This window comes from Geotrypetes seraphini, chromosome 4, assembly GCF_902459505.1.
Source record: "Geotrypetes seraphini chromosome 4, aGeoSer1.1, whole genome shotgun sequence".
Taxonomy (NCBI): Eukaryota; Metazoa; Chordata; class Amphibia; order Gymnophiona; family Dermophiidae; genus Geotrypetes; species Geotrypetes seraphini.
Window position 1 is genome coordinate 200,580,867 of NC_047087.1, and position 13,646 is coordinate 200,594,512.

General features: G+C 47.6%; 1 protein-coding gene across 13 annotated transcripts in view; it reads right to left on the reverse strand.

Annotated features, from left to right (window-relative positions):
* USP54 (ubiquitin specific peptidase 54) overlaps nt 1-13,646 on the reverse strand; it is a 312,165-nt gene that overhangs the window by 218,260 nt on the left and 80,259 nt on the right. The window contains exon 3 of one of the 13 annotated variants that reach the window (XM_033941399.1): nt 2,383-2,495. The exons of 11 other annotated variants lie outside the window; for them this stretch is intronic. The gene's annotated coding sequence lies outside the window, so the exon portion shown is untranslated. Of the gene's footprint in view, nt 1-2,382; nt 2,517-13,646 lie in introns of all 13 variants that reach the window. One more of the 13 variants, XM_033941398.1, reaches the window with a different exon arrangement.

Genomic DNA, 13,646 nt, shown 5'->3' on the forward strand with positions numbered 1-13,646 from the left:
TCGGCCCTGTGCAGAAGAGAAGCAGGGAGATCTCGGCCTGTTCCCGATAGCGGCAGCGGCAGCCTATTCCGCGGCGGCGGTGGCATGGGGGAGGGCAGGAAGGAAGGAAGAAAGAAAGAAAGAAAGAAGGTGGGGTGGGGACAGGGAGCCAGAAAAAAAAAGCAAAAAATGGGGCACGGAGGAAGGAAGGAAGAAAGAAAGAAGGAGGGGGGATAGGGAACCAGAAACAAAGCAAAAAATGGGGCACGGAATCAGAGAAAGACAGACATAGAGAAAGAAAGAAAAAGTTGGGGGAGGGAATGAGATCTGGAGGAGAGGAAGCATACAGGAGGCTGAAAGAAGGGAAGAAGTATTGGATGCACAGTCAGAAGAATAAAGTGCAACCAGAGACTGATGAAATTACCAAACAAAGGTAGGAAAATGATTTTATTTTCAATTTAGTGATTGAAATGTGCCAGTTTTGAGAAAAAAAAGATATTGAACTTTAAATGTGAGTGCTGCAGAAAAAATAGAGTTCTTGGAGGGCCGCAGAAAAAATAGTTAATGTCTTATTAAAGAAATGACAATTTTGCATAAGGTTAAACTCTTTATAGTTTATATATCTTTCCTTTTAACTGTTAAAGGAAAGTTTTATAAACTATAAAGAGTTTTACCTCATGCAAAATTGTCATTTCTTTAATAAGACATTAACTATTTTTTCTGCGGCCCTCCAAGTACCTACAAATCCAAAATGTGGCCCCGCAAAGGGTTTGAGTTTGAGACCATTGATCTAGAAGATATATATTGTTTCAACATCTGACTTAAATACCATGGTGTTACCTCATAAAGTGCTAGGTGAACAACCATCAGAATTTTATACTCAGTCCTTGAGGATTGGCAACCAAAGGAGAAGGGGATGGGCATGTGCGGTAAAACTAGAGAATGACACGGGGAAAAAATCTGTCTCCATCACTGCCCCGTCGCCGGACCACCGTCCCCGTCATCCCCTTCACCGCCCCGTCCCACCGTCCCCTTCACCGCCCTGTCCCCAAAGCATTCATACAAGCCTCAGTACTACAATATTTAGCTTATTCCTTCCTTATAAATCAAAGTTCTGGCTGCTGAACTAGAGAAAGAGATGTTCAGCTGGCAGGGTTTTGTTTATAAATTTTTATCACCACAACTAATATTCTACTTTATCCTAAAGCAAAAAAATAAATAAATAAATAAAATATAATTTTTTTTCTACCTTTGTTGTCTGGTTTCTGTTTTCCTCATCTCATTCAATTCCTTCCATCCACTGTCTCTCTTCTCTCTGCGTCTTCCATTTGCTCTGTTACTGTGCCTCTCCCTTCACCCTCCCATTGGTCTGGCACCCATCTTCTTCCCTCCGCTCCCCCATAGTCTGGCATCTCTGTCTTCTTATCTGCCAGCATCTACTCCCCACTCTCTGCTCCCCATTCTCTTCAGTGTCTTTTCCCCACTCTCTGTTCCCCATTTCCCTTCAGCATCTTCTTCCCATTCTCTGCTCCCCATTCCCTTCAGCGTCTTCTCCCCACTCTCTGTTCCCCATTTCCCTTCAGAATCTTCTCCCCACTCTCTCTTCCTCATTTCCCTTCAGCATCATCTCCCCACTCTCTCGTCCCCAATTCCCAGCATCTTCTCTCCACTCTGTCTTCCCCATTTCCTTTCAGCGTCTGTTCCTCTCAACCCCACCTTTCCTCCCTTTCTTCCTCCCTGCCCCTTACCTTTGTGGTGCTTTCACCTATCCCTGCAGTGAGAACACCTCTTAGCCGCTTTTGCCATGCACACCGCGCCCCCCTCCTTCCAACGGACAACAGGCCCTGGTTCGACTAAAAAACTAAACAGTAAGTCCTCAATTTAAAAGGCAGAAGGAGTGTTTCCTGCTTGCAGCGCACAACTGTGCCGCAAACCTCCCTGCCCCTTACCTTCGTGGCCGGCGATTTCTAAATTGCCGTCCTAATAGCAGGGAACGTTGAAGTTGCATGTGGCTGCCAGAAAGGTCATCTCTGATGCAACTTCCAGTTGCGTCAGAGATGACATTTACGGCAGCCACGCTTCAATGCTCCGGCTGCTCATACGAAGGCAATTTAGAAATTGCTGACCATGAAGGTAAGGGGTAGGGAAGGAGTAGGGAGATGTCTGGACTGGGCAGCGGCAGCAGCGATCAGTAAGGAGGGAGGGAGCGCGATAGGTGACCACGCACATTCCCTCCTTTAACTGCAGGGACAAGGCCATTCACTGCTCCACGGGGCGGTGAATGGCCTTGTCCCCGTAGCCACGATGAACACAGTTTTTTCCCCACTGTTTTGGCGGGTCACCCACGGCTAGCCGAGGGTAATAGTCACCGTGTCATTTTCTAGGTAAAACAAAGTTACTTACCTGTAGCAGGAGTTCTCCGAGGACAGTAGGCATGATATTCTCATAAATGGGTCTCTTCAGCTGCCAGGATCTTGTCTGGTATATAGTTAGTTACTTTCTCAAATAACATGAGCCTGATGTAAAACAAAAAAGGGCTGGAGGGAAAGTTGGTACTTAGGCTGTGTCACAGCAAATAATGTATGTCTGCTTCAGTAGCTTATTTCAGTTTGCTCCTGTTAAAAGACATCAGCAAAGCAGATACATGGTCTTCTATCCATACATTTACCTCTCATTACTGCTTGGCACAAAATTCCAGAAAGCTAGCCAAGCAGTTCTGTAAAATTTATTCAATGCCTGAGCGCCGATGAAGTTACTGACCTGTAGCAGGTGTTCTCGGAAGACAGCAGGCATATATTCTAACAACCCACACACCTCTTCTAATTGACTTCTTAGCTTTTTTACTGAATTAATGGTCCTGTATGTTGCAATCTGCTGGGAAAACACCTGCATGTGTGCAGTGGGGGCACTTCCGAAAAAATTTAAAGAAACAGTATACTTGGCACTGTCCACACTGGGCTCCGTCAGATGATGTCACCCATTTCTGAGAATATCATGCCTGCTTGTCCTCGAAGAAACCACAGTAAATCCATAGTAATGGCAAACAATTTATAGAGTTTATTGCACTTGCAAGAAAAATTTTTTATCACATTGCAGAAATAGTAGAAAGCCTTCTTTCCACAATAACACAAAATCAAAGCATTTCCCACAGATTACTACAAGTCCCTATATCCACATTTCTTGTAACCCCCTCTTCTGGCTCATCTTTTCTATTCTGTCTCCCTCCCCCCCTCCCCGCCCTGTGTACAGTTTAAAACTTGCTATTCCTTCCACAGGTCTACAGCAGCCAACAACGATTCCTATGCACTGCTTGTGCTGACCCAAAGGCTTCTGTCTGATGCAACTTCCTGTTTCCATTCAGGCGGGAAGCATCAAACAGAATGCTGTGAAGTTGGCACACACATAGGCATTGGATTGGGGTGTTATGAAACTCTAAAAATTTTCCTTCCATATTGTCTCCTCCCCTCTCTCGGCACTCCACCTGACCTTTTAGCAAGGGGGTCCTTCAATGACAAAAGAAATGCAGAATGCCTCAGGAGATGTCTGGGAGGGAGAAAAGTTCTTGAGGAAACCTACTCTGTCCTCCCTCACAGGCACTGCCTGAAGCAGCCTGCATTTTTCTGTCATTAAAAACATAGAGGGGCATAATAAAAAAATATGTCTAAGTCCGTTTTGGGCCTAGGGCGCTCGTCGCCAAAGTCAAAAGATCATTCTCGAAAAATACATCCAAAATATTTTTTTTTCGAAAATAGTCTACTTCTACGTCCAGCCATTTGATCATCCAGACTACTAGTACATCTGTCTTTATACTACATTCTCGTCCAAAAAATCATCCAAGTCCCAAATGCTTAGAACGAGACCTTTTAGATGTGGGAGGGGCCAGCAAAGTGATGGAGTGGACACCCAGACATGGCAACAGAGTAGTGGGGCACCTTACAGGGCACTGCTGTGAACTTCACAAAAAGGGTGCAACATAAACATCTCATCACAACTCCTTTGCAGGTCATGGTGTACCCCCCAAAACCTTCTATACCCATCTGTCTACAACCCCAATAGCTCTTAAGGCTGAAGATGGCACCTATATTGCATTATAGTAGGGTTTTGGGGAGTTTTGGCGGACTCACATTTTTCACCATAAATGCAGTGGTTAGAGTAGCTTATGAGCCTGGGACCCTCCTCTCTATGGTTCACCAGCCTACCCCCCAGACTACTTAAGACGCCTTTGTGCAGCTCTGCTAGGCTTTCCTATGCCAAGTGCTGATGTTCTGGAAGCAGGCATGTACGTTTTTATTCCGATTTGTATGGCAGTATGGTGGGAGGCGTCAGTGATCACTGGGGGAGTGTGTATGGGGTCTGTACTTTGTGTCTGCAGATCGTGCAAGTCTGCCCAGTACTGGCCTTAGTTCTTCAATATATACCCATTATATTCTGATTAGAGATTCTCTGTGTTCATCCCATGCTTTTTTGAACTCTGTCACAGATTTCCTCTGCACCACCTCCCTTGAGAGAACATTCTAGGCATCAACCACCCTCTTTGAAAAGAAGAATTTCCTAACATTACTCTTGAGTCTACCACCCCTCAACTTCAAATTATGCCCTCTGGTTTTACCATTTTCCTTTCTTTGGAAAAGATTTTGTTCTACGTTAATACCTTTCAAGTATTTGAACATCTGAATCAAATCTCTCCAGACCCTCCTTTCCACTAGGGCAGTGTGCTGCAAACTATTTAAGGCCACGGCACACTAAACGTGGGGCTGCGCTGGAGGGCACCCGTTAGTGCATGGACTTCTATGTGATAACGTCACTTAAGATGTCCACGCATGTGCAGATGTGCTCCAGCCTTGGCCCTGAGCCTCCTATTGCTGCCGGTGGTGGGGTTCTGGAGAGAGAGAGGTATGGAAAGCAGGAGAGACACTGGAATCAGCTGCCTATAGGACGTGTCAGTCACCAGTGCCTCTCCTCCTCAGGGCATCTCGCAGCACAGTTTGCAATACAATTCTCGACGTTATACATATTCAGGGGTTCCAATCTCTCCTCATACGTCTTTTAGTGCAAACCTCCTAGACTCATGAGGAGAGACTCAAAACTGGATGTTCCCTAGAACTGCTAGGACCCCCCCCCAAAAAAAAAAAAAAAAAGAGTGGCAGCCCTCACTAACAGATGCAGGTGGCTCAGAAATAATTTTGGGCAGGGGTGCAGGGGGATTCCTCACCCAGAAGATGGGATCTCACACAAAGATGACTGCTGCAGGAGGAGATGCAGGTGCAGGAAGCTAAACAATAAAGTTTGGTCATACCAGGAAACTCAGTGTGGTCAAAATTATTGTTGAGGAGCTTGTCACTGTTTACAGCAAGGCAGAAATGCCAGCGCTGTAATAGATGTTGAGAGGTCCTGCTTTAGGGAAGGGGGGGAGAAGGAAGAAGAAGGGAAAGCTGGAGGCACAGGAGGAGGGTAGAGACAAACACCAAGAGACCCTGGGAGGGCAGGAGAGGACAGGGGAAAGCTGGAGAACCAGGGGGAGACGGCAGAAGAAAAATGCTGTAGTCGAAGGAGTGAGGTACAGTAGACCCCTGGGAAGAGGAGAGAGAGATGCTTCAGATAAGGGGAGGAGGGAAGAGAGAGAGATTTTGGAGACCAGGAAGGGCAGTGGGCAGTAGGAAAGAGGAGAAATTCTAGATCCTTTTGGATTGGGAGACAGGGCAAAGGAGGAAGATGCTGGAGACCATTGAAGGGGAAAAGGGAGGTAGGGAAGGAGAGGAGAAATGATGGACACCCTGGAGGGGAGGTTGGGAAGGCACAGTTAATTACCGTAACAGGTGTTATCCAGGGACAGCAGGCAGATATTCTCACATATGGGCGACGTCATCCATGGAACCCCAGTACAGACAGAATTAAAAGTGTACCGTCACTAAGTTTTAAGAAACTTTGCAACTGCCCGCACCACACATGCACGAGCATCTTCCTGCCTGACGTAGGCTCATGGTACCTCAGTTCAGTAAGCAAGCTAAGAAGCCAACCAGGGGAGATGGGTGGGTTGTGAGAATGTCTGCCTGCTGACCCTGGATAACACCTGTTATGGTAAGAACTGTGCTTTATCCCAGGACAAGCAGGCAGCATATTCTCACATGTGGGACTCCCTAGCTAACTACAATGGGATGGAGAGAGTTTTGGCCATTAAGAAAATAAATTTTGGAATACTGCTGAGCACAACCTCCGAGATCTGTAGAGGGTTATCAGAATAGTTTCTGAGACACAAGAGTTCTAGTACCCAGCCTAGGGGCATGATCCCCTGAAAGGGAATTAGGCGCCATTGTAGAGAAGACAATGGTTGGCAGTGGCCAAAGGTCAATTCAAAGTAAGGAAAAATCCCAATGGCTCTGCCTGTCCCATGGAGCGATCACCTCTAGATCAGTGTTTTTCAACCGCTGTTCCGCGGCACACTAGTGTGCCGCGAGATGTTGCCTGGTGTGCCGTACGGTCAGGGCCGCCATCAGGGCAGTACCACCAGTCTAGGGAGAGGGGCGGTCCGCCCCACGTGGACAGGAGAGAGCTGGACGGGGGACCCGCGGAGTTCAATACATCTCGAGCCGCGAGGCTCGTCTTCTGTTCCTGCCTGCCCTGCAGCTAACATATAGCCGATCGCAAGCGTTCCCCGATGTCAGCGCTGACGTCGGAGGGAGGGCTTAAGCAAAGCTGACGTCGGAGAATACTTCCGTTCGGCTATTTGTGCGCGGCAGGGCAGGCAGGAAGCAGAAGACAAGCCTTGCGGCTTGAGCTTCGTTTTGCTGAGAAAGTTGCAAAGATGGGCTGGGAGGCAAACACAGAACACAAAAGGGGGGAGGGAGTGCGTTTTGGACACAAGGCATGAACTTGGGAGAGAGGAAGGGAGGGAAAGAGATGCTGAGGTGGGGGAGGGAGTGCGTTTTGGACACAAGGCATGAACTTGAGAGAGAGGAAGGGAGGGAAAGAGATGCTGAGGTGGGGGAGGGAATGCGTTTTTGGACACAGAAGAAATGGCCTTGGGAGAGAGGAAGGGAGGGAAAGAGATGCTGAGGTGGGGGGAGGGAATGAGTGTTTGGACACAGAAGGCATGGACTTTGGAGAGAGGAAGGGAGGGAAAGAGATGGTTGTGTACACGGGGAATAGAAGAAAGGAGAATTTTTGGTCATAGGGAGGGAGTGAGGTATAGATAGTGGCATACCAGGGTGGGGGGGGGGCGGTCTGCCCCACCCCGGGTTTACGTCCCAAGGGGGTGCACAGCTGGCCACCCTCCAGTGTTGTCCCTAGGCCGGCAAACTGCGGCTCTTTAGCCACTTGAGTGCCACCGCCGCCAACGGTGTTGTTGGCGGTGGCAGCATTATAAAATACTTTCTTTGTGTTTATTTGATTCCTATTCAAGAGAATTACTTTATATATAGTCAATATAGGCACAGAGTTAAATTTTTTAACATTTTCTAATGGTGGTGTGCCTCGTGATTTTTTTCATGAAACAAGTGTGCCTTTGCCCAAAAAAGGTTGAAAAACACTGCTCTAGATTACTGCATACGATCCTGGCCACTGGAACCCAGAAAGGATATATTGAGAAACAGAGACCAGGATGAAGAAGGGAAGAGAAGAAGGGAACTACCTACCAAGAAGGGGCCTCGGGGGGGGGGGGAGGGGGGTATTAATCTAGTACCACCAGGTGTATCCCAAGTTAGGTACCCCAAAACCCAAATCCCCGCCTCACTGAATTAAAAATCAAAAACAGGAACCCAACACAGACGAAGTCAGGAGCATATTATAGGACCATCCATCCGCCTGCTGCAGATAGAGAATACTGGATGCCAGGGAGCTTACCATTCAATATATGACAGAGCTCTGCTTGGTGTTCTCTATTTCCACCTGCTGGTAGATGGACATAACCCGCTCATCTCTGCATTTAATAGACAATCCAATTCCTGCAAGGAATGAGGTCAGACTCATGATATGACCTGAATTTATAAACTGTACTATGTCAGCTTTAAGAAATGTGTATCTTTGTGTACTTACCCCCCTTTGGGTCCCCCTACCTTGGGAGCTATGGAATTATGGAGACCCATCTCAATTTTTCTGTCTGGGGCCCATTCAGTCTTCACTACAGCACTGTTTGGATGTGTATGCAAAAATACTCAGTTATGACAGATGTTTTAAAAGGCAGATATCTTGCTTGAAGTTCAATGACTTAGCAAAAAGGAAAACAAAAAAAGCTATGGGATAAAACACAGAATACCTATATGGCAAGAGAATGGACTAAATGTACAAATCAGTGGTTTCTAAATCCATCCTGGGGACCACCAGACAGTTGGGTTTTCAGGATATACCTAATGAATATGAATATTTTTTAGATTGACTGTATGAACTTTATTTTGGGGGGGTCCTGGATGTTAGTATGTGGTGTATTAGGTATTTATTACATGATAAATTATTTAGTATGCAATAATTAATAAAAGGTCTTATATTTTAAATTGAGTATGTGAATAGTTTCCTCTATAATGTATATTATCTAATCCTTTGTAGATTAGTGGAACTATTAAATAGTTGTGATGGAGTCACGTGATGTGCTGCGTGGAGCAAGACGTGCTCTGCTTAAGCTCCGGGGCCTCGGGTTCTCTCCTTACCGCATTTTTATTTGAATTTGCTGTTTCGTTGTGACTCGGGTTTAATTGAAGTGTATGGACAAATTTATCCATTCTTTGAGCCCGAGTATGAGTGGGAGAGCTACTCGGGCTGACAAAGAAAAACTTACTCGCTCTCAGAAGCTTGATCCTAAGATGGCGGCGCATGAGACGGGCCCTGCGCTTCAACTGTCAGCAGAGCATATTGAAGCGCTTTCGGCGTCTGTAGTGCGGGCTTTAGAGGCTCGTTTTGAGCAGTTGTCGGGGCAGTTGTCTACGCTGGAAAATTTGCTGGCTGATACTACTCGTCGTACTGGAGATTTGGAGACCAGGGTCGCCTCGACGGAGGATGCGCATGACGGGAGGCTGACGGGAGGCCTGGTGAATGGGAATGTGAGTGTAAGCCTCCTTGAGATCTAGAGAATATAACCAATCGTTCTGATCTAGAAGGGGATAAAGGGATGCCAGGGACAACCAGCGAAATTTCTTTGACCAAAAATTTGTGAAGAGCCCCGAAATCCAATATGGGCCGCAGATCGCCCATCTTCTTCTGAACTAGGAAGTAACGGGAGTAAAACCTCCTGCTCTGCTGTTCCAGAGGAACTTCCTCAATGGCATGGAGATGAAGCAGAGCTTGAGCTTCCTGAAGAAGGGTGGTCAGGGATGGATTGGAAGGATACTCTCTTGGAGGAAGCTCTGGTGGAACCTGAGTAAAATGAAAAGAGTATCCTTCCTTGATTATTGACAACACCCAGAGGTCGGATGTAATGGTCTCCCATCGATGGTAAAAATGATGGAGACGACCTTCTATGGGGGGAAGGGAGGATGGAGATAGAACGATGGAGGTTATGCTCTGTTTGAGACAGTCAAAATGGCTGAGCAGTCTTAGGTGCAGCAGAAGGCTGAGGTTTCTGTTGCTTCTGTTGCTGTTGTTTCTTGGGGGGTGCTCAAGTGTAAGGAGCCACCCTTGGAGGATTATGCCTCTGGAAGGATAAAAGAGATCGAGAAGGTTTTGCAGGGTTGGCTTTGGCTTTGGTCTGACAATGGAAGCAAAAGATTTTTCATGCTCAGACAACTTCTTGGTGGCGGCCTCAATGGATTCAAAGAGGTCATTGCCCTCACAAGGAATATTAGCCAGATGGTCCTGAAGATTGGGGTCCATATCAATGGTGCAAAGCCAGGCCAGGTGGCGCATCCCTACTGAGAAAGCAATGACCCTGGAAGAAAGTTCAAAGGCATCATAAGATGACTGGAGAAGATGCAACCAGAGTTGCGCCAAGGTAGCAGAGAGCTCTAGAAACTCCACATTTCTATGTTCATCCAAGTTCTATATAAAACTTGGAAGATGATCAATCAAGAACTTAAAATAAGTAGTGAAGATAAAATTGTAGTTGAGGACTCTGGAGGCCATCATGGAATTCTGATAAAGGCGACGGCCAAACTTGTCCAAGGTATTTCCCTCTCTTCCAGAATGTACTGTGGCATAGACTCTGGAAGGATGAGTTCTCTTCAATGAGGATTCCACAAGGAAGGATTGGTGAGATAGTTGTGAATTCTCAAACCCTTTGCAATGTAGAGTTCTATACCTCAATTCCAATTTGCCTCGAACAGCAGGTATAGCATAAGGAGTCTCCAGATTTTGTTTGAAAGTTTGAGACAAAAGCCTGTTAAGAGGAAGCTTGAGTGACTCTGCAGGAGGTTGAGGCAGATGCATTTCTTCTAAATATTCCTTAGAATATTTAGATCCAGTGTCCAACTTAATATCCAGGTTGTCAGCCATTTGACGAAAAAAGGAGAAAAAGGACAATTGATCTGCCAGAGCCTGGCCTCGAGAAGGACTCGATGATCTCAAGGCGCCTCAAGTGGAGAAGGAAGGCAAAGCCTCTCTGGAGTATTGATAACCCAAGGAATAAACAGACTTGGAGGAGGCACTGGAATCAGCTGAATCCTCAGTGTCTGGGAGACCTCGATCAAGGAGTTGGAGGCCTCGAAGAACTGGAAGGTCTGAATTGAGGCCTGGACAAGGAAGGTTTGTCTGCGGTGAAGACCTGTGCCTCGATGGATGCCTCGATGAGGGCCTCGATCTGTGACGAGAGTGCTTCCTGGAAGTAGGTCTCGGGTAAGATTGAGGAGACTTCGCCCTTTGCCTGGAAATGAGCAGTGCCACTGGTGAATGAATAGGGCTAAAAGCTGTAGATCGAAACCCCACAGACTCAGTGGTTTGGATCAAGGAATCTCGAAGCACTCCCAAAGACTCGGCTCCTTGTATGGAGTGTGAGGATTCCTGTTGAGACACTCACAAAGACTCGGCTCCTTGCACTGTGTGAAGATTCCAATTGAGACACTCGCAAAGACTCGACTCCTTGCATAGAGTGTGTAGACTCAGCTCGAGGCACAGGCAGGGACTCGACCTCGGAGGAGACTGCCGATTGCCCAGGCTGGACTGCAGGAGGCAGAGTCAAGGCACGACCATATTTGCTCAGTAATGGAACAAATTGTCGATATAACGTGGTCTGGAGAGAAGCCTGCAATTGTGGATCAGAGTCTGAAACTGGACCATTTGCTAAGGCTATAGACTCCGAGGTGGAAGTAGAAGCATGCTTCGACTTGGAGGATTGATGCTTGGATAACTTGAGGACCACCGCAGGAACATTCTGCTTAGGTATCTGACCTGAGGGAAGCTCAGGGGAAGATAAAGCAATGTTACTTACCGTAACAGTTGTTATCCAGGGACAGCAGGCAGCTATTCTCACTAGTGGGTGATGTCATCCGACAGAGCCCCGATACGGACATCTTGCAAGCATGTCTTGCTTGAAGAAACTCAGAAGTTTCGAGATGCCCGCATCGCGCATGCGCCAGTGCCTTCCCGCCCGATGCTCCGGGCGTGTCTCCTCAGTTCAGGTAGCCAGCAGAGAAGCCAACCCAGGGGAGGTGGGTGGGACGTGAGAATAGCTGCCTGCTGTCCCTGGATAACAACTGTTACGGTAAGTAACATTGCTTTATCCCAGGACAAGCAGGCAGGTATTCTCACTAGTGGGTGACCTCCAAGCTAACCTCAATGGGATGGAGGGAGAGTTGGCAACTTAGGAGAACAAATTATGTAACACAGTTTGGCCAAACTGCCCATCCCGTCTGGAGAAAGTATCCAGACAATAATGAGAGGTGAACGTATGAACCGAGGACCAAGTGGCAGCCCTACAAATCTCCTCAATCGGCGTCGATCTGAGGAAGGCTACAGAGGCTGCCATTGCTCTGACCCTATGTGCTGTGACCTTACAGGGAAGGGGTAATCCAGCCTGGGCACAGCAGAAAGAGATACAAGCCGCCATCCAGTTGGAGATGGTGCGCTTCGATACAGGTCGTCCCAACTTGTTTGGATCAAAGGAGACGAAAAGTTGAGGAGCAGTTCTGTGTGGTTTGGTGCGATCCAAGTAGAAAGCCAAAGCACGTTTACAGTCCAGAGTGTGAAGAGCTGATTCTCCAGGATGAGAATGAGGCTTTGGAAAGAACACTGGAAGCACAATGGATTGGTTGAGGTGAAATTCAGAGATCACTTTAGGCAGGAATTTCGGGTGAGTGCGGAGGACCACCTTGTCATGATGGAATACTGTGAAAGGTGGGTCCGCCGAGCCTTGCTCAGAGGCTCAAAAGGAGGTTTCATAAGCTGAGAAAGGACAACATTTAGATCCCAAACCACTGGAGGCGGTTTGAGAGGAGGATTGACATGAAAAAGTCCTTTCATAAATCTGGAAACCACAGGATGAGAAGAGAGAGGTTTCCCTTGTAGAGGCTGATGGAAAGCCGCAATAGCACTCAGGTGGACTCGTATAGATGTTGACTTGAGACCAGACTGAGACAGATGTAAAAGATAGTCCAAAACAGAGGATAGGGAGGCTCGCTGAGGCTCCTTAGAATTGGAAATACACCATGAAGAAAATCTAGTCCATTTTTGGGAGTAGCATCGACGAGTAGCAGGCTTCCTGGAGGCCTCCAAGACATCCCTCACCGCCTGGGAAAACTAGTGTGGAGTTACGTTGAGAGGAACCAAGCTGTCAGGTGGAAAGACTGCAGGTTGGGATGAAGCAGAGACCCCTGATGCTGAGTAAGCAGTGAAGGAAACACTGGAAGTAGGTACGGTTCCCTGCTGCTGAGTTGCAGTAGAAGGGAGAACCAAGGTTGCTTGGGCCACCGAGGAGCTATCAGAATCATGGTGGCATGTTCGGACTTCAGTTTGACTAGAGTCTTTTGAATGAGAGGGAATGGCGGAAACGCATACAGAAAGCGATTCCCCCAATCCAGCAGAAAAGCATCTGCCTCGAGGCGATGAGGAGCGTAGATCCTGGAGCAAAACTGAGGCAGTTTGAAATTGTGGAGAGCCGCAAAGAGGTCTATCTGAGGCGTTCCCCACTGAGCAAAGATCTGATGAAGGGGCTTGGAGTGGAGTGTCCATTCGTGAGGCTGGAGAAGACGACTCAGTTTGTCCGCCAAGACATTGTCCCTCCCCTGAATGTAGACAGCTTTGAGGAAGGTGTTGTGGCAAACCGCCCAATCCCAGACTCTGAGAGCTTCCTGGCAGAGGGAGGCCGAGCCCGTGCCCCCTTGCTTGTTGACATAATACATGGCGACCTGACTGTCGGTGCGAATGAGGACCACCATGTCGTGAAGCAGATGTTGAAAAGCTTGAAGAGCATTGAAGATGGCTCTGAGCTCCAGCAGATTGATTTGATGGAGTCGGTTCGCACAGGTCCAGAATCCCTGAGTGCGAAGCCCATCCAGATGAGCCCCCCAGGCATAGGTCGAGGAATCGGTTGTGAGAACCTTCTGATGAGGAGGAGTGTGAAACAGCAAACCTCTGGATAGATTCGAAGAGGTCATCCACCAAAGTAGAGACTGCCGAAGAGCAGGAGTGACTATGATGTGCCGAGTCAACGGGTCTGACACTTGAGTCCATTGAGAAGCTAGGGTCCACTGAGGAATTCTGAGATGGAGCCTGGCAAAGGGTGTCACATGAACTGTAGAGGCCATGTGGCC